The following is a 21,385-nucleotide window of genomic DNA, read 5'->3' on the forward strand; positions in this document are numbered from 1 at the left end:
CACAGCTTCAGCCTTTTTCATTTTGTGGCCAGAAAGTTAAGGCGCTTTGCTCCCTTCTTGAACTTAAAAAGCACAGTTGCTGGAAGTTCATTGGACTGGAATCTGTAAGGTTGGTTATTCATCAGGTCAGATTTGTCAGGAAACCTGCCAGCAGTTCTGCTAATACTTACACTGGAGTGCTATTTATTAATTCAGAGTGCATACATAGTTCTGGGGGTTAGACTTTACAAATTGCTGCAGTATGGCGCAGTGGTACATCAGTTCACTGCCACCTTTTGTCATTAAGCCCATAGGTTAAATCTTTTGCTGCTGCTGAACTTCCTTGTACTTCTAAATCCCACTTTGTGAAGGACCTGTGATCTACTGTTCAGAATAATTAGAGATTAGTTAATTTCTTCAAGGATGTTATAATAAAACATAATATAGTTATACACTAGAGTACAGCATAAAATGGCAGATTCTAGAATCCACCAATACTTCCTATCAGGTGTACTTCTTAATGCAGTTAGGAGTCCTTTTAACTGCTATGTGATTAGCTAAAGCATTAAGCAATGCATGTGGCAATATTTGCATGATTATATCTCAAAATACTTCTATAAAATTCTGGAGGCACTTTAGCTAGTACTGCTGTTGCTTGTATGAATGAAGCCCCCTAGTTAAAGATATTATTTAGCGTTTTTTTCCACAGAAGTTTCAACTGTAGTCTTAAGAGCTGCTTGCTGCTGCTTCTAGTTTTTTACAGAAATTGGATGCTACTTCAATTTTATGAAATATTGTAGAACAGATACTGAAGGAAAGAATAATTAAGGATATGGAGTAAACAGGTTATGGGACAAAGCACAACATAGTTTTATCTAAGAAAGATCATGTCAGACCAATTGAATAACTTTTGATGATAGGATTAATGACTTCTTAGACAAGGGTAATGCAAGGCCATATCGAGATTTAAGCAAAGCATTTCCCATAATGCCTCTCAGAAATTTTTTATCTAAACTGGAAAGGATAGGAATTAATACAATAATAAGGTGTAAAAGCAGTTGCCTATAAGGAGGACTACAACAATTTTTATCAGAATGGAGAGAGTGCTATTCTTTAGAGACTGGTCTTAGGACCTATCCTGCTGTTTGTTAGTAACCTCCATAAAATAATTATCTATATGCTTAGGAAATTAGCAGAAAACATATAGGGAGAGTAGCTTTACTTGCCAACATGGAAGAGGATTGGATTGTTATACAGGAAGAATTGGCTAACCTTGTGGAATTCAGTAATAGAAACGGTATGAAGTTTAATAGTAGGAAGTACAAAGTCATGCATCTGGGGTCTTATAGTAAGCAGTTCTGTTGTAAGATGGGGATCAGAGACTGCAGGAAACAGAGGACTATAGGTACAATAACATAAAAGGGTATGGTTGTATGATTTTTGCCTTAGGGTTGTGGGGTATTACCTCCGTAGGGTGGTTTGTGGCTGTTGTGTGAGGGTGGGGTGTCAGGGTAAATTGTCTTAGGGAACATCTTGGGTAAATGGTTGCCTGTAAATGTAGGAGACCCCTTTCAGTCCCACATGCTTGTGTCAACTCATTGTCCTTGCTGGCTGGCTGCTAAAACAGAAATATTAGGATAATAGGTGTGCAGGCCAGGAGCGGTTCCAGGTTCTCGGGGGCGCGCGGTGGGCTGTGGCCAGCAGCCCTGGCATGCGAGTCGGGGAATGCAGGCCGGTGGACTAGAATTAGGCACAGACGCTTAGCGGTTGATTAAAGATTATTTTACTTACACCGAAGATGGTCGCGGTGCAGGCAGGAAAACTTGCTTGAGTTGCGGTTACAGACAGAAAAGAAAACAAAACTCGAACCTGCAGGGCACGAGAGTACGTCTCAAGGGGTTTTCGGCAATGGGAAAATGCAAAACACGAGAGTACATCGCAATGGGTTTTCGACGACGGGAAGATAAACCTGCAGGACTCGAACCCGGACAGAGCTCTGGATACACTCACACGAAGTTTGCTAGGCTCCGTGGAACTTGCGTGCAGGGAAGGGGTTCGTCAAGGGATCATTCGGCGACGGGGAGAGGCCAGAGGTTGATCAGACCCCTATAGCCTTCTCAAGGTACATGCTGGGTCCGATAGGCTCCACAGCGCTTAGAGATCTTCACGAGACGTGAAGTTCTCCTCCTCCTGATGGTTGTGGAGTCCTCCAACTTGGGCGGAAACCACTCAAGCCTCTTATACAGCTAGCAAGCCAATTACTAGCCGCCACGTGGGAATAATTTAGAACTGGCCAATAGTGGGACACAAATTTGCATGCGAATGGCGGGAACTCCTTTGCACCGTGCACTTCTCCTTGCAACTAAGAAATGCACCCTGCAAAGAAAGCTCCTATTGGCGGGAAATAATTTAGCAGTGCCGAAGCGCACACATATCAAATCACACCCTTGGGTTGTGACAACAGGATCATAAGAAAATAGAGCTGGAAAGGACCTCAGAGGTCATCTACTCCAGCCCCACGCTCAGTAGCTAACTAAACCAGCCCAGCCAAGTGTCTGTCTAACCTGCTCTTGAAAATTTCCAAGGAAGGAAATACTACACTCAGTGCTTGACTACCCTTATAGTCAAAAAGTTCCTCATAATCTCCCACCTAAATTTCTCTTACTAAAGCTGGAAGCCATTGCTTTTAGTCCTTTCCCCCCCAGTCACAGGGAAAAGTCCAACCCCATCCATTCAGGTATCAAATCTCCTTAGTTTTTTCTTCTCCAGACTAAATAACCCTAGTTCTTTCAGCCTTTCTAAAATAGTTTTGTCTCCCAGGCACTTTATTATTTTTGTTGCTCCACATTGGACTCTCTCAAAACTCTTCACATGTTTCTTGAAGTGCAGGGCCCGAAACTGGACATGGTATTCTAAGTAAGGTTCTCCACTGCTGAATAGAGTTGAAGAATCGCTTCCCTTGATTTGCAAGTGACACTGCTGTTAATATAACCCAGTATGCTGTTGGCCTTTCTTGCAACAAGAGCACACGCTGTGGTCTCATATTCAGCTTATGGTCTACTGTAACCCCCAGGTCCTTCTCTGCAGTACTGCAGTCTAGGCAATCATTCCCCAGTCTGTATTTTTACAGACTGTTCTGTGCCAAGCGCAGGACTTTGTACTTATCTTTGTTAAATTTCATCTGATTTGGATTGTGGACCATTTTTTCATCCAGAAACCTTGGATGACATGTGATCTGTTTAAGAATTTGAGCCCATCCAAAGTGATTAAACTACATAGATCTTGAAGTATCAACCAATAAAAAATATCAAAGTGCTAACCACCCACACTAACAGCAGCAGCCAACCCATCTATCAGGTCATTCTGGATCCTTGCCGTACCCTGCAGGGTATCTGTAGCTCCACCCAACTTGGTGTCATCTGCAGATTTTCTAAGAGTGCACTCAATCCAATTGTCCAAATCATTAGTGAAAATACTAAACAATACTGGACCTAAGAGAGAGCCCTGGGGAACCTCACTTGATACTTCCTCCCAAGTAGACATTGAGCCATTGATGACTACTCATTAAGTACAACAATCTGACCAGTTATGTATCCACCTTGCAGCACTTTCACCTAGTTTGTATTTCCTTAACTTGTTAATGTGAATGTTGTGGGAAACAGTGTCAATAGCCTGCTCTCCCCACATCCACAGAGTCTGTCACCTTATCATAGAACAGGGGTGGGCAAAATGTGGCCCACAGTCTGGATGCGGCGTGCCAGGCCATTCTACCCAGCCCGCGGGGCCCCTAAAAAATTTAGAAAATTAATATTTATCTGCTCCTGGCTGCCTGTCATGTGGCCCTTGATGGCTTGCCAAAACTCAGTAAGCAGCCCTCCGCCCAAAATAATTGCCTGCCCCTGACATGGAAGGAAATGTGGTTGATCAGGCATGCCTGTCTCCTGGTGAATCCTTGTTGGCTGTCCCTGATAACCTTGTGCTCCTCTAGGTGCTTCATAGTAGATTCTTTGAGGACCTGCTCCATGATCTTTCTGGGTATTGAGGTCAAGCTGACTGGTCTTTAGATCCCAGAACCTTCTTCCCTTTTTTTAAAGATGGGCAATATGTGTGCCATTTCCCAGTCATCTCAGACCTCACTTGACCTCCATGAGTTCTCAAAGAGGACAACCAATGGCTCCAAAATTACCTCAGTAAATTCCTTTCACTACCTTAGGGTGCATGCTATCAGGCCCTGCCAACTTGAAAGTATCTAGCTTCTTTAAGTAATCCCTAACCCAGGGGCAGGCAATTATTTTGAGTGGAGGGCCACTTACCCAGTTTTGGCAGAGCTGTCGAGGGGCACATGGGTAGCCCCACCCCTTGCCACGTGCCCCGCCCCCTGGTCACTGTCTGGGGACCAGTGTCCCAATGTTTTGGACCAATGTCCCAGGGCCAGCACTGGTGGGGCCCAGAGCGGGGTGCAGGCTGGCAGGGGTCTGTGGAGCTGGGCTGGGCTGCACCAGCAGGGAGAGGGGGGTGCTGGCCTGGCTCCACAGAGCTGCTGCCAGCAGGGACCCTATACTCCTGCTGCCCTGCTCTGGGCCCCGCCGGTGCTGGCCCTGGGACACCAGTGTGGACCCCGTGCTCCCGCTGACTCCTGCACCCGCTCACTCCCAGTGCCACCCCAGCACCATGGTACAGGTGGGGGGCAGTGTGCAGCCCCAACCCCGTGCTCGCCGGCAGGGAAGGAGCTGGTGCGGAGCATGGGGAAAAGCGACCCCTCCCCCACCCTGTGGCCGGCACTCCCAGCTGCAGCCGCTCGCAGCCTGCACAGGGCTGTCCTGAGCAGGGAAACGCAGCCCCACATGGGCTGTGAGCAGCTGCAGTGCAGGGTGCCAGCCACAGGGTGGGGGGGGGGTCGCTTTTCCCACACTCAGCACCAGCTTGTAACCTGCCCCCGCTGCCAGCCTGGGCCCCGCGCTGGCTCCGGGCTCACTCATCAGGGCTGCGCTGTGGTGGCAGCAGCTGCTTGGCACGGAAGAAAGTGACCCCCCCGCTTGCTGCACTGGGCAGTGTTTGCAACCGCCTCCTCTGTGCTGCCCAGTGTGCGAGCTCTGGGTAGGCAGCAGCAGCAAACACTGCCTGGCGCGGCAAGCGGGGGGGGCCGCTTTCCTCTGTGCTGAGCAGCTGCTGCCGCTGTGGCACAGCCCCGACGGGTGAACCCAGAGCTGGCGCAGGGCCCAGGCTGGCAGTGGGGGTGGGTTACAAGCTGGTGCTGAGCATGGGGAAAAGTGGCCTCTCCCCTGCCCCGTGGCTGGCACCGCACACTGAAGCTGCTTGCAGCCCACGTGGGGCTGCCTGTCCCTGCTCAGGACAGCCCCACGTGGGCTGTGAGCAGCTGCAGCAGGGAATGCCGGTCACGGGGTGGGGGAGGAGCTGCTTGTCCCTGCGCTCGGCACCAGCTCCTTCCCTTCCCTGCCCTCCCGCCCCCCCCCTCCCCCACCTGAGTTTCCCATGCTGGAGGAGCCACATGGTCCCAGGCCAGAAGCCCCTCATGGGGCTTCCAGCTGGGGGGGTGGGGCTGGGTGGGCCCTGCGGTTGCAGGAACCCTCCAGGGCTTTCCCTGGGTCCTACTGTCCCTGGCTCCTGTCATTTTTGACAGAAACCAAGGACAGGTAAATATTAATTTTCTAAATATTTTAGGGGCCCCGCGGGCCAGATAGAATGGCCTCGCTGGCTGGATGTGGCCCGTGGGCCATATTTTGCCCACCCCTGCCCTAAGCTGTTCTTCTGCTACTCTATGCTGTTTGTCTCCTTCCCTATTTTCACTGCTAACTGTAATTATCATCTGTTACCGGCCCGTATTTCTGAAGACTGAAATAAGAAAGATATTTAACTCTTCAGCTTTCTCAGCATCATTCATAACTAGATTGCTTCCTGTCTTTCATAAGGGACCTATGGTTTCTTTGGTCTTCCTCTTACTTTTGACAGATTTTGACACATTGTTGAAAGTAAATTTTTAGATTCAGTGGCTCAGATTTTATCTTTACTCTTAAATGTTGGTCAAACCTGGAACATCAAACCTAATCTAAAGCCACAAGCTAGCACCTTAAACTGAAATCAGAAGGGTATGCAGATATTAACTGGTTATGGAATTATGTGCTTTTGTGTGGAAAGTTCAAAGGCATAGATTTTAATTTATAGATAGATAGATAATACAAAATATAAAGTTAGAAGATAACTTCTTGTTTTCAGCAAGGGATAATGTAAAGAAGAACAGATAATAAGGTTTTCTCTGTAAACTTGAATTATATCTGCACCTACAGTATAGAAGCCTTAAGGTTACAGTTCATTTATTAACATTCTTCATTTATTGAGGACTTCTGATATGATATAGTTTCTGTTTCTCCCTTCTGCCAATTTTAAGTATCATTCAAGACATCAAGGTGACTTCTCTTACCAGCTCATGAGGAATGGATGGTTTACTGAAAAGCTTGGTACATTAAGTTCAGATCCTGTTAATTAACTTCTTAAAATAAGCACATGCTTATCGTTTAATGAGGTGGGGGTAGGGTTGCACTCTCTGCAGTGTCTTTATGCATAGGGCAAACAAAAAAATAGGAGGACACTAGAATAGTATCAAAGACAGGCAGCTACTGAAGTGATCACTATAAAAGAATTGTGTTTGTCCTTTCATTTATTTCAAATAAAATCTGTTGACATTTTTGCCATTGTGAATTGCAGCTGCACATTATTAAAAGTATTAATTTTAACAATATAAAATGATATAAATCCACAAACTTTTTATGTCTCTACTGCCATTTCCTGGCTATTATAGAGACCTGGCTCCCTTTATCTGTCTCTGCCTTGGCAGCTGTCTTACAGCGGTGTCTCCTTCTGTCTCACTCCTCATCACAGTTTGATCCAAGGTGAGAAATGTTTGACTTCTCACTTTTTGTTTCTGCTGCTTCTGTTCACTGTTGCTTTTTCTTCTCTTCATCCAGCTCTTACCTACTCTTGCCCTCCCTGAAACTGTCATCTACCACTAGCCTAACACCTCCCTATCAGCCTCATTATAATTCCTGTCTTGCTCTCTCTTATTCTCTTTATACAGCCTTCCGTACGCATCCATATTGGCAACCCATCTGATACCCTCCCTCCACTCCTATACCTTCACCTCCTTGTTTGACCTGCAGCCTTAGTTCAGTTCTGTCTCTTATCAGGTATATGCCTGTGTTGATATTTAAGGAGACCTTGAATTTGCTTTCAGACACGTCATGTCTTTATAATCCTCACAGAAGCCATCACAATGTTTTGTTCTGCTTATATATGAAGTGGAGTCCTCCTAGGAGTCAATCTTGGGTTCCCCACTAGCTTTGTATTTACTTAGGGGCCATAGAGAGAGCATGTGTGATTCACAAAGGCAAGACAGGAACAGGAAATTGTAGGATTGCCTTTGTCAAATTTCCTGTGCTCAGGTACTGTATGCACAGAGAAGTTCCAAATGGACCACAGAAAGGGGAGAGGAAGGAGGTTAGCATGGGTAGACTTTATCTCATAGCTGGAAGTTCAGCAGAGCTTCTGGAACTGAGCTGAGCTGGATTGCAAGGGAGTTCAAATAAGGGGTTTACAGAGTAGGTGACTGATAGGTATGATCTTTAAGGCAACTGTAATGCAGTGATTCTCAACCAGGGTGGTAGGACACCTTGGGGTTCTGCCATGTCCTTTGAAGGGTGCCATGAGGTGTCAGAAGATAAGTGAGGTGCAAGGAGATAATCATATAAGTTAAGTAGATAAGCCAAGTTCAGGCTTGTTCTTGCCTGGATGATCCCCCACTCCTAACCCCCAGCCCCTGTGTAAGGAGCACAGTAATGTATAAATTAGTTTTTTAAATTAGGTGCCACTCAATACACAGAAGTTATGGAGGGGTGCCCTGAGTCCGGGGTGCCTCAAGTCCAAAAAGGACCTTGTTATAACTAAGCCCAAACTCTTGTTATAGACTGAGCCCAAAACAGCCATTCAACTGACGTGGCTTTGTCCTGGACTTGGCCTTGTACTGAGTTCATCCTTTCAACTATCATCTTGTCTCTTTCTGGTTGCCCACATTCCTCTGCTATCTTAGTCATGGAAGGGTTGAATGACAGAATTTAACAAAACTGGTATCTTCTCATCTTTTGAGTCCTTGCGTTCCCTTTCCTCCATTGTTATGGTTCTAGATTCCCTCCTTACTTCACTTTTCTCTGTTGTGATTTCTTTTTTGCTCTTTGGACCATTGCAAGGTTCCCTTTATCTACTCCTACTACTGACTTGCCCCAAATGAATGTTTCCTCTGGTGGGGCTGTTCTGCATCTCTGGCAGGAAACTGAGAACCAGGCTGGCTTCTTCTACTACCAATTTGTTCTCCTCTCCTCTCTTCAGTTCTGCAAGCTTTCTAGTGAAACAAACTTTTGTAGACTGTAGTAGGCCGTGATGCGCTTAATGGCAGTATCATATAGCATTTGCTTGGCCAAAGTCTGGGTAAGAGAAGAGGTAAAGGAAATGAGCAGGTGAGAGAATGTCATAGGTGAGAAGAAGTTAGGTGTGAGAATGGTCAAGAAAAGTTGGCTAAAGGGCACTTAGAATCCATATTTAATTTTGATGGAATGGGCTCTTGAAACCTTTCTTGGTTCCCAGAATGTCTCTGGGCTTTAACACTTTACACCATTACTTTACTTGTACTCCACACCCACAGTCCCAGCCACCATTTTTGGTACCTTTGACTTGCTGTTCAGACCCTTCTTCCTTGCTTCCATTTCTCTTTCTGTACAGATGTCACCAATTTCTTTCAAGGAAAAATTGACAAAATATGATGCAATGTTTCTCTTCCCCTTCATTTGCCTCCCCCTGCCCTTCTGTGATAACCTCTTATTTTTCTCCTATCTTGGAAGATGCAGAAATAGGAAGTAACGATTAGAAAAAGGTGATCTCTCCTTATACTCAAGGAACAATCAGTATAAAAAAGGTGTCAGCTTGAATTTTCAACTTTATGTGCATGTAATGTCCATTTTTAAACTTATTTCATTTGACTTCAAAGGTGTAAGTGTAGGTCTCTAGAGAGCGGAATGAAAAATTTTAGTTCATAAGATATTAGTTTGATTAGAAACATGGAAATGAGTTTTAAATTTCAGAGGGAACTCAATGTGTAGTGTGTGACATATTGTCTATTCCGTATTTTTAAGATCAGTTCTCAAGTGCACCTGAGATAATCAGAACCAGCAAAATGCTTACATGTGCTTATGGTAAAATTCTTCCTTTGTCGTCACTTTCTTGTTCATGTTACAGAATTGGATTCACCGACAAATGATCATGTAAAAAACTGAAACAAACTGTATCTTTTGGGGATGACAACAATCTTCTTGCTTCAAACATGGCCTAGATGTCTCCTGCCATTATTCAGAAGGGAAAGGTCTCCAACACATGTAGTGGTAGGTCCCCAAGAGATGTGACTTGTTCAAAAGCAGGCAATTTAACATGAAAACCTGAGAATTTAGTGTCCTGGCTTCTTCAACAGATGGCACACTAGCTCATTTCATGAGCCAGTTGACTACCAACTTTGGAATAATTTATGCATTGCTTAGAAGTGTAGCCAATAGCTTACTATCTAGCTACTTGAACATTTACACATCCTTCATCTCAGTTTGTGATCCAAAATCTAGCTCACAGGATATCCATCCAGTTCCTTTGTGTCATTCCAGGGAGGACATTAGGCATCTACACCAATGAAGAAATATGCATGACCTTCATCTATGACAACAATACTATTGAGGATTATCTTTCCATAATAAAAATCCTGGCAAAATACAATATCACCAGCATACATCTATAATTAAATTTTGTTTGTCCAGCTACACTATGGGTGCTGCATACACAAAAATTATATGCCCATTACTTCAAGCAGATTATGTAGATTAATTTGGTGATTGTAACTTTAATGGAAAGGTAAGAAGTCATTGAAAGAAAATGATTGACTTTCTTTTCACAACTTATTTACTTCATGAGAAATTATTAATAGGGAATAAGTAAGTAGAGGATTAAAAACCTTTGTAAATCATATGTGAGCAAAGATAAAGGTTTGACAAGTGAGGATTAAGAGATGCTTCCACAGACAAATACAGGAACATGCTGATCCATAAAAATCAAGTGTCAGATGTCATGGTGCAAAGAAATCCTGCTACATGTTCTCTTTTGTTTCTCCTAATGAGCAGATTTTCCTCCTTAATTTTCCAATTTTAGCTTTTTCCTTAGCAGCACAATTTAAATTTCACTGGTCAAAGTGACTGACTTTTTTTTTCACTTGAGCCACTGCATTTATAAAGTTCTTGCCACTGCAGCTCTGAGTTGTGGGTGCTCAGCCATGAATGTCAGTGTATGCTCCTTGGCATGCATTTCTTCTCTCTGACACATTGTTGGATCAGAACTGGTCTGACAACTTCTGTGAAAACAGTGGCATAGAGCATTGTCATAAATGCATCCACATTGTTTTACCTCACCTCTTGTGAGATGGACTCCTGTCCTTCATTGTTGATGTAAGGCCAGTGGGAAGCTCTGGGCTTCTTGTTTATTGCTTGTCAGGATGAATTCTCCCTGTTAGCGCTTTCCCTGTAGAAAGCAAGATGCTGATTGCCCCTGAACAATGAGTAATTAGCTTTTGAGCAAATCTCTCCTGACACAAAATGTATTAAACAAGTTTATTGTGGTCGTTGCTAAAGGCCCAAAGCTAGGTGCAGGACAAGCATAGCAAATAGTAGTCTCTGCTCCAGAGAGCTTCTAGTCTGCCATGTCAGCAGCAGGAAAGACTGGAATTGGACTTGTCTCCATTGCCCTCCCTTGGGCTCTGGTGGGTCTGAGAGCAGGCTCTGGGAATGAGTCTGGAGCAGTCTCATGCCTGAAATTCCATCTCTGGAGCATGTCTAAGTCCTCAGGTAGGTATGCACGCTCAGTCCATCCTCCCTGTTGCATACTGCTGTTGTGGCTGATACAAGTCCTAAAAGGCTAGCTGTAACAGGTGGCAGAGGCAAGTGAGTGAGCCATAATGGCATGGGATAGATGTACTCAGAAATATTAGAGAAAATGCACAGTTCATAGTCAATATGTGTGATCACAGCTTTCTGTCTACTTGATCAGTTGCAGATTTTGTGCATTATGGCCATTTGTGTTTATTATGGAAGAAATGAGAAGAGGAGGAACTTGAAGTAGACAACATACCACCAACTCTCATTTTGGACTGGGAACTTTTCCTGCTCATAAAGAGCAATTGGGGGGGTGGGGGGGAGGGGAGTGCTTCTCAGAACAACAGACAGCTGGGCAACACTGATAGAGCAAAGCCAGCAAACCTCAATGATCAGATTTGTCCTCGTGGAAGAGAGTAAAATAGCTGTGACTGTATCAGTGATGACTGTATCATAGCACTGTTGCAATCAGCACTGTGGGAGCTGGTGCTGCCCTGGGTGTCATGAGGCTGCCCCAGGCATGGAGCTGCCTTGCTGTTTATGGCTTGGGTCTTTCTGTGTTTGAGGTGCAGCTTTTGATTAAATGAAACTGTCTGATTCAACCGTGACAAGAGAGGAAGAGATGTTGTTGGATAGTAGGAAGCATTTGGAGGATGGGGTGAGAGTGGCATCTGCCCAATTCATGTTAAATGTATTCCTTTTGGCTGTATTTTGGTCTATGTTGTGAAGTGTCCAGGGCGAGTTGTTCTGATTCCTTTTAGAATTCAGATACTTATTTAGCATGGTACATTACCACTGACATTTCCTTGATGGGTTGGCTGCTGCTTTTAGTGTGGGTGGATAGGACTTTGATATTTTTTATTGGTTGCTACTTTAAGATCTCTGTAGTTTAATCATTTTGAATGGGCTCAAATTCTTAAACAGGTCACATGTCATCCAAGGTTTTTAGTGATTAAATTGCTTGCTTTGATGGAAAAGAAATATGTGGGATCCTTCAGTTAAGGAGAGTGATGAATTTAAAACAAGGAGTAGATAATTCTTGAGCTCTCAATGGTTTTGACCATAATTAATTTTGGATTGTTTAAAAATATTTTGCACAAGATCAAGAGAAATGAAAGCAGACTATATGTTGTCTCTATAGTCTGAGTGCCTGAATAGTTGAGGATTCTCAGGCGGAACCTGAACCTCAGGATTCAGTGGGGCTGCTGGGTACAGTGTTCAAACTCCTTGGTGAGAGAAGCCCTTTGGCCTCCCCTGCTGGAAGCATTTGATTTCCCAGCCCAGCAGACCTAGCAGGGTGGGAGACATGGGGTTTAAACTTCACAGCAGGGGATGCCATTTAGCTCCCCCTGCCAGGCACAGAAAAGTTGGGTATGGAGGCTTAAACTCCTTGGGGGTTTTGGGGGGAAGCACCTTGGCTTCCTCTGCTGGGAGGGAGCCAAGTTAGAAACACAGCAGGTACCAACCATCAGCTGAGACCCAGGGCTGCCCCAGGTTGAGGCTGATTCCCAATTGTTGGGAATCAGCCCCAGACAGCCCATTGTGTGGATGTGTCACACATTTAATTTAAGGCACATACAAGCCATCCATGAAAATGTATAAAACTTATATGTAGACCATGTAATGGCACCATAAATAGGGTATGGATGTAACACTGTTGCCATTTATGCTGTGATTAACATGCTAATCGCATCATATATCTAACATGTTCATGGCCCTCTAAGCAATATTCAAATAGAGAAGAATAGGTACTAAGGCTGCTTTTCACAGCAGGAATAAAAGACATGCCTGTGGTCCTCTCTTAATGACCTGAATGTGGGTATGAGAGCTTTGTGAAATTTTTTTTCCAGCTAACATTAAAATTTCTTAATCAGGCTGGGGCATATCACAGTGTCCTACTGTGAATGAAAAGAAAGGCATATGTAGGAAATGGGCAGAAAAAAGAGTATTCTCATTATGCTTAACAGTAATAGATTTTACTAAAGCTTATATAATACAAATTAGTAATATTATAGTCTTAGTTGTACAGGATAGAAACCTCTGTATTGAAGTCCTGATTCTTTCTATCAGAATGTATTCATTAGACTTTTATAATATTTCTACTTACACAAACTGTGTCCTGCTTCTGTTTAATCTTCAGAGATGAGAGATTGAAAACATTGATCCACACACGAGAAAACATATAACCTATGTACAGTATAGCCCCTCAGAATAGAGCAACATATCTCAAACGTGGGAGTGTGGGGTAATGATAAGGCATGAACCCAGCTACCGATGTCAGACCCCAGAGGTTTTGATTGAGAGGTAAGAACACAGGAGATCTTTAAGGGCTAATGTGATTTGTGCATGTGGCATTTTTGTACAGATCTCTGTAACTTCAATTATGCCTACAGGTCGTTGCAGTAACACTGAATATCGGAGCAGTTACAAATATCATTTGTGGCTGCTGTAACTTTAACAGCTTAGTCCTGCCAGCCCCAAAATGTAGCATTGACATGCTAGAGGGAGAGTCAGGAACTTGGTAAGAATGTTTATTTTTAGCCTTATAAATGTGCAGCATGTCACTGCTGGAATCTAATAAGCAGCAAATAAGTTTTCTAAAGATAATAAATGAATACAGTTACTGTAGTTTATACAGCTGCTACCTGTAGGGGCTGAAGCGCTGGCCATAGTGAGTTTTCCTGTCGTCAGTTTTAATAAAAGGATGTAGGTAGGGCTATGTGTGTGAAGTATGTTTTTGAAAAGTTGAACTTGAGTTTTTACAGTGGGATCCCCATGCACAGCTTTGGTGGCTTATCTATCAATGGTAACATTTTTGACCAGCTGTGCTGAGTGGATCGTCTTCCTTTTTTCTTATTTATCTTTTTTCTCATCATAACTTAGAGATTTTTCTTCTCTTCCCCAGTCCACATTTCCCTACATTTGTCACTAGTCCCTTTGTCTTGTTGATTTATTCCAATGCTTCCAACACTTTTCTGTTTCATTTGTTTCCTCTCTCTCTCTTTCTCTCTCACTCTTTCATTTGTGTTTCTTTGGGAAAATACTCTGCCACATAGCAACCTATAGTAAATCTGGGTAAGATGGTCAGGGCATATTCTCTTGTTCCCTTCAAGTACAAGGTGCTAATTGGACCTGCACTTCAAAATTTTCAGTTCAGTGACAACTAACTTGTTCAATTTGAAACTGAAAATTAGCCCCAGTAGTAGTTTTCTCCTATAAACTACTGTGTTTTGGGCATTGTGTCATGTCTATAAGGACTGTCTCTAAAGCAGGGGTTTTAAACCTTTTTTGATTGATGTACCCCAGCGTCCAGTCCAGAAGCTGGGGGGTCCCCCAGTGGCGGATCAGGAGGGGACCCCTGCGGCGAAACCAGAAGTGCCGGTGGCGCTGGTCCACTCCCTCCTGCACTGTGGAGATTGTCCCCACAGCTGGAGGAGCTAGGCCTTCCCTGGGGCCGCAGAGGAGCTCTGCTGCTGGCTGTGTCTGGGGAGCAGTGGCCCATAGCACTGAGGACATTTCCGGGGAGGAGCTGGGCTGCGGCTTCCCTGAAACTTTGGGTGCCGCCTCTGGAGCGCGGCACAGGGCAGAGGCAGTGGGGCCGGCGTGGAACACTTACTGCTTGGGGCAGGCAGCAGCTTCTCAGTGAGGCAAGGCGGGGACAGGGGCTGGGGCCGGGGCAGAGCCGGGCACTGCCGGCTCCGGGGAACTGCTCTGCTCCCCAGCCCCTTCGGGCGAGCTTCGCCCCAAGCCCCGCTGGCTTCATCCTCAGGCAAAGGGGATTTGGCTGTTCTTCCCATTAACAAACAGCTGAGAAGTACTGTGGAGGCCAAGAAGGTCTCAGAGACCATGGGCTGGCAGGGCAGGGCTGAGGCTCAGGATTCAAAGGAGAGATTGAGCTTTAAGATTAAGAAGAAGAATCTCATCCTCAGGGGAAGAACTGGAGCCGCTGAGCCCAAAAAGGCTCAGTTCAGGACAAGGGGAAGGTTCTCAGCTTTGGTGCAGAAACCGAAGGGAGGGAGGACTGGTAGGTTTGAACACAGGATTTGTGTAATTAGACAGCATGCCTGGCACTGCAGTGAGATGCTCACCAGCAATGTTCCCTCTAAGGTGTAGCGATCAAAGTTCCCTCTAAGAGGTGGGACCAAAGCGGTGCGCTCCCAGACCAAAGCAGCATGCTCACAGATCGCTACACCTTAGAGGGAACATTGCCCCAAAGGTATGCCTATCCCCAGTTGACAACCCCTGCTCTAAAAGAACAAAATGGTCTCTCTCCACCATTTGTCTAGGTTGTCTATTTAGTTCCAGTCACAAGCAGTTATCCTTTCTGGGCGCATCTACATGTTGCCGTACGGCCACAGCAATGTGGTACGTCATTGTATGTCGCGCTACAGCAACGTATAGATCATGTGTGTCTACGTATGATTGCCAGCTACCACTAGCTGGCAATTGCTGTAGCACCCATCGCTGTAGCTGCATGCTCCCTGGGTAAAGCACACCGCTATGGTGACTTAGTGGTGAAATTTAACCATGTGCCATGTGCATGGTGGAGTAGCCACCCAAAGGAATTACTAAAGCACAGCGACGTGTAGATGCACCTCTTTTGTGTGTTATTGTGCTAGCATAGTTTCCAAGCACAGATGAGACCTGTAGGCACTGTAATAATAAATTTAAGTTAAAGAAGTGTGCTCCTGCCATCTTGATTGGCAGTACATGGTGATAGAAGTCTGCTCCTGCCATCTTGAACATTCTCCCTTCCTTTCCTATTTCTTTGAAGCCTCTTCTGCTGAGACATGATTAGCCAGAGTTGCAAGCAGAACATGGGGGAGAGTTTATTTCTTTCAGATGCTTATTATGTTAACTTCATTCGTATTATGTTAACTTCACTCAAATTTTGCTGCCCTTTTCTCCTCTGCACCTTTTCATTGCAAAACGAATTGCCATGGGTATGACTATGCACAGTTACCTCTCAATGTGGATTGCATAACTCCTCCAACTACCCATGTTCTAGAGGTGCTATTCTCTCCATTCAGGAACAACATATGTCCTCAGTTAAGTATCTACATGAGATCTTTTCAGAATTTGGTCTGTGAGAGATGAGAAAATATGAACTAGTTCTTTATTTTAGACGTATACCTCTCAGATCCCAAATATTAGAGTGCATCCCTTTGATGCACTGGGATTTATGTGAATGGCCTTTTATCATCTATTGACATGGGAATACAGTCATAAAAATTCCTTTGTTCAATAAGAATGCCACATGCTGCACAGACTGTAAAATTTAATATTGCACATGATATTTACAAATAGTCTCAGGCATTTTATTGGGAAGATCTCTTTCTGCATTTGCATTAAAATGTTTTACTACTTTGTATTTCCTGCTGAGGAATAAGGTTGTCATGTGGTTTGCCTAAGACTTGGATGGTGGTTCTAGCTAAGGAAAGGAGAATGTGTCTTTTTAAAAGATATTTCACATTATAGGAAATGAAGAATAGTACGCTGATGCACAAGTCAATTTGAGAAGGTTTTTCAACAATTTACAGGAAAATATTTAGACTAAAGATTTGTGATGCTTTAATTTCAGGAAGAGAATGAATATAATTTGTAAGCTTTATTTGCTATTTTAGCTTTTCACTTCAAGTTTTAATTACAGCAACAACAACAAAGCTAATTTGATTCTTTATGTGGGAAGTGAATGTATTTTCTCATGATTCCTAAAATATACATACAAAATTTATACTAGATTAATTAATACAAACAAACAGTAATCATGCATCTTAAAATAGATGCTTATCCTCAGTGCAGGTTTCTCATACCTGGGACAGTGAGGCATACAGACATCTGAAATCTGGCTGGTTCTTGTACCTTTAGTGCAGGGGTGGGCAAAATGCAGCCTCTGGGCCACATGCGGCCTACCAGGCTATTCTATCCAGCCCGCAGGACCCCTAAAATATTTTAAAAATTAATATTAATCTGCCCTGGGCTGCCTGTCATGCAGCCCTCAATGGCTTGCCAAAACTCAGTAAGTGGCCTTCCGCCCAAAATAATTGCCCGCCCCTGCTTTAGTGTATCTTCTTAAGAACATATGCCATTGTTCAAAACCATAATTATTATAAAATGGGAGTAGTTAAAGATAGCGTCACGAAAATTGTTTGGGGGGGGGGTGCAGTAGGCTAGGGGGTAGAACACTTGCCCTTTAATAAATGCTGCTTATAAAATTAAGTTGTGGTATTGCTTGCCTGCACCAAAAAGCCTCAACACCTGAGATCTCATTTTTTCGATAAGAGCAGATCCATCCTTTCAAATGGAAGGATCTGCTTTGGATATCAGTACCCTTGATGGGTTCTACAGGTCCTAAATAGTACGTATTATAGCAATGCACTTTTATTGTGGTTACCATGGTCTGCTGGCAAAAGGGATTAAAACTTCCTGTAAAATAAGGCAAACAAATGGATACAAAACTTTGCACATAGGTCACAGTCAACCAGAATGATTTTATTTCTAAGTACTAGGATCACTGTGATTCCTCTCTGAATAGGCACCCTCCTTTAAAAAGAGAATTCATTCACAGTCTTGGGCTTCACTGCTGCAATTTGTCAGTTAACAGAGTACCATCTGATGGGGGCAAGCCCAGTTTTAGAAGTCTCAAACTTCTGAATTCTAGATCTAGCTCTGCACCAGTTGCTGTGTTCCTTAAATTAAGTTGTGTGTAATACTGTTTTTTTTCCCATTTGAAAATTGGGAGTGATATTTTCTACTTAAACCCAGGAATTTGTGGGGATTAATTAGTAACACTTTAAGTGCTCTAAGAGTCTAACCCTATTTTCATTAAAGTCATTGCAACCTTTTGGGTGACTCTGAAGGTACAGGATCAGCTTAAAAGTGGTATTGTTACTTGTGTTCAGGTACACAAATATCCAGCTATTATAATGTACCTTTTAATCACACTGTTACCCCTCTTGATCTGAGCTATTAGCCAGAAATTTGGTATCTTGTGGGTTGTTCCAGAAAGGAGGTGTTATTTGTAATGAAGTCAGGTTTGTTTCCAGATGCAAACAGATATTTTCTGTTTATTTACAAACAGATTCTTCCTGACCTCAGCAAGAATCAAAATACAAAAAAGTGGCCATGCTGAATTCCTCTGCACAGGGACAAAGTATGGGACTAGATTTGAACATGCAGCCTACCATTAAAAGGTCATTCTTCATACCCACAGAGTCCCCTCTAGGTTTGCAACGCTATCTGGTGCTTTTAATCAGTCTTAACTGTAAACACTGAGGAGAGCTTCTTTGGAGGCTGTCCTAGTTTTTTGTTAGTTAATACATAGTTCATTCTTTCTTGGTTGAGGCACCTCCTTTGTGGGGTGAGGAGGGGATTGTGCTGACCACTTCTGTTTCTTGGGTGTCCATTCTGAACTCCATTCTTACCGTACAGTGTTCTGTGTTTTAAGGTTAATTTCTTTCACTTGCCTGCAGATCTCTGGTGATGGATTTGGTGATGGATTATGCTGCTGATGTTAATTTTTGCATGTCTATTTGAAAATATGTTTGGCTGGGCTATTTTATCCTTTTTAAATTTGTGATGCATATTGTCATGTACTGCATTTGATAGCTTATAAAAATGTTTTTCTCTGGTTGCTGCTGTTAGGAGAGAAATCCATGTTAGCTTATGATGTAGTCACAAGGGACAGCTCCTATTAATGCAGACAGTGAATTAATTTGCATTTTACACAGCAGGATCCTTTATCACATACCAACACTGGCATTCAAAGAGATAAGAGGAGCTACAGTTCTGCTGGCCATGGAAGAGGAGGTACAGGTGAGATATGGAAAGAAGATTTTCAAAGGTACAAATGGCAGTTAATTCCTCTGACTGTCATTATGTCTCTGAAACTTTGCTCCTACATCTTCAAAGATCAAACACTTTCTGTTTATACAGTAAGAAAAGAGTTAAAACTAAAATTACAAAAATAAGTTAAAATCATGTAAGGGAAAGTTGAGTAGAAGTGGCGGCACAGGCCTTCTGGGCTGCTTTGTAGATAGCCTAGGCCTGTGAGTTAGGGTGGATTTACTTCATTTGTGTGCTCACTCACTTCTAGCAACTCTGAGGGGAAACTGGTCCTGCAGGCTGTGCTAATCTATGATTACCACTATCGCCTCCCCAAAGGTTCTTCTGGCATCCAGGGATGATAAGGGTCTTCTCAACGCCGCCTTTCCCTGAGCCATTCCCCTATGTGCACACCATATACATACCCCTTTCAAAAGGGTAGCATAGGAATCTCTCCGGCAGCTTTGAGCTACCTGATGATTTCGCTTTATAGCAGGATAGTAGACAGGTAATAAAGTTTTCTAGTTGCTTCAAGGCTACAAACTTTGAGTGTTCATTCTTCTAATTTGTGAAAAAAATTTCTCATGCCCTAAATAGCCACTGTCTAGCAAGTCAGAGCAGTCTCTGCTTTTAAGCAGCCTCGCCTTTTTTTGAAAACTTAAACCTGCTTTTTCACAAAAATCTACGAATGTCTTCCCCTTCTTATGAATATTTGCTTAGCTGAAATGTGTTTTACAGAAACCCGGGTTAAGTTTTTCTTTAGTATCATTATATTATAATCTGAGTAATAAATCACAGATATACTTCTCAGGGAAAAAAGATTTTTTAGGTTTGGAAATATGGGCTTTTAATATTCTAAAATGAAGAGTGTTGATACATTTTTTAGGGATATTGTAGATGCTTTGGATCCCAGCTGTTGTTGGTCAGCAGGAGTAAAGTTTAGTAGGTTCCCAACAATTTAGCTTAGACGCAACTATTATTTTAACATGTCGTATACTTTGGATGTTAGAAGTCCATAGCGGCACAAGGAAGGAAGATAGTAAAGATAAGCAACAGATTATTAGGCTGCTTTTTGGTTGAGTTCTCTGGTCTTGCTAATTTCACAAGTCAGCCATATTCACAGCATATTCTTTCTTGGCCAGAGAAAGGGTTGAAGTTATGAAGTTTCCCCATGTCATGACCCAATGATTTTGTGTGTGCTTCGGCACTGCAGAATTATTTCCCGCCACATGGAGCTTTCTTTGCACGGTGCAATTCTCAGCTGCAGAGAGAAAACCCCGGTGCAAAGGAGTTCCCGCTGCTCGCATGCAAATTTGTACCCCACTATTGGCTGTTTCTAAATTATTCCCGCGTGGCGGCTGGTGATTGGCTTGCTAGCCGTATAAGAGGCTTGAGCAGTTTCCGCCCAAGTCGGAGCTCTCCGGGGAGGACCTCATTTAGGGGGACTCCGCATCCATCTCGTGGAGAACTCTGGGCCACGTGGTAGAGCCTAGCAAACTCTGCGCGTGTCTCAGAGCCGACCAGTGGTTTGATCAGCTACCAAGACTCTCCCCCCGTCACCGCACGATCCCTCGATGTACCCTACCCTGCACGCTTGTCGAGTGTCACCTTTCAGACTCATTTCGGTCGTTCCACGGAGCCTAGCAAACTCCGTGAGTGTGTATCCAGAGCTCTGTTCGTGTTTGTTTTGTGAAGCCTAGCAAACTCCACGTGTGTCTTTTTGTAACTGCAACTCAAGAAAGTTTTTCCTGCCTGCACCGCGACCATCTACTGTGTAAGTAAAACAATCTTTAATCAACCATTAAAGGGTCCAGAGAAGGGCCACTCGTATGGTTAAGGGCCTGCAGTCCAAGCCCTACGAGGAGAGACTAGAGAAACTGGACCTTTTCAGCCTCCGCAAGAGAAGGTTGAGAGGTGACCTTGTGGCCGCCTATAAGTTCATCACAGGGGCACAGAAGGGAATTGGTGAGTATTTATTCACCAAGGCACCCCCGGGGGTTACAAGAAACAATGGCCACAAGCTAGCAGAGAGCAGATTTAGATTGGACATTAGGAAGAACTTCTTCACAGTTCGAGTGGCCAGGGTCTGGAACGGGCTCCCAAGGGAGGTGGTGCTCTCCCCTACCCTGGGGGTCTTCAAGAGGAGGTTAGATGAGCATCTAGCTGGGGTCATCTAGACCCAGCACTCTTTCCTGCTTATGCAGGGGGTCGGACTCGATGATCTATTGAGGTCCCTTCCGATCCTAACATCTATGAATCTATGAACCTCTACGTGTCAGTGCCTAATTCTAGTTCGCCGTGCCGACCTTTTCCCTGGCCCACGTGCCCGGGGTGCTGGCCACAGCCCCTCGGCCCTGACACCCCAGAGTTGATTATAAACACTGCATACTGTATCAGTGGTACATGGACCATGACTCTTGAGCTGCAATTGGCTAACAAATAGAACACCTACAACTCTCTCTGTTTTTATTTGAAGGTATGCATTATGAACATCTGTCTTGTAATCATGGATAATCTATCATACATGCTATCTGCTTGTTTCAGTGGTAATAATGTGCCCCAGTTTTTCTTTTGAACTGGAGTGTGTTTGTCACAATTCACTTAGGGAGAGGTAT

The 21,385-nt window shown here is 43.9% G+C and overlaps 1 protein-coding gene across 12 annotated transcripts in view; it reads left to right on the plus strand.

The window, feature by feature from the left end:
- The window catches only part of APBA2 (amyloid beta precursor protein binding family A member 2), a 259,348-nt gene that overhangs the window by 54,486 nt on the left and 183,477 nt on the right, over positions 1 to 21,385 (plus strand). The window contains exons 5-6 of one of the 12 annotated variants that reach the window (XM_059714811.1): positions 18,028 to 18,139; positions 18,680 to 18,761. The exons of the other annotated variants lie outside the window; for them this stretch is intronic. The gene's annotated coding sequence lies outside the window, so the exon portion shown is untranslated. The remainder of the gene's footprint in view (positions 1 to 18,027; positions 18,140 to 18,679; positions 18,762 to 21,385) is intronic. 12 annotated transcript variants of the gene reach the window in all.

Source organism: Alligator mississippiensis, chromosome 11, assembly GCF_030867095.1.
Source record: "Alligator mississippiensis isolate rAllMis1 chromosome 11, rAllMis1, whole genome shotgun sequence".
In the NCBI taxonomy this organism is placed as follows: Eukaryota; Metazoa; Chordata; order Crocodylia; family Alligatoridae; genus Alligator; species Alligator mississippiensis.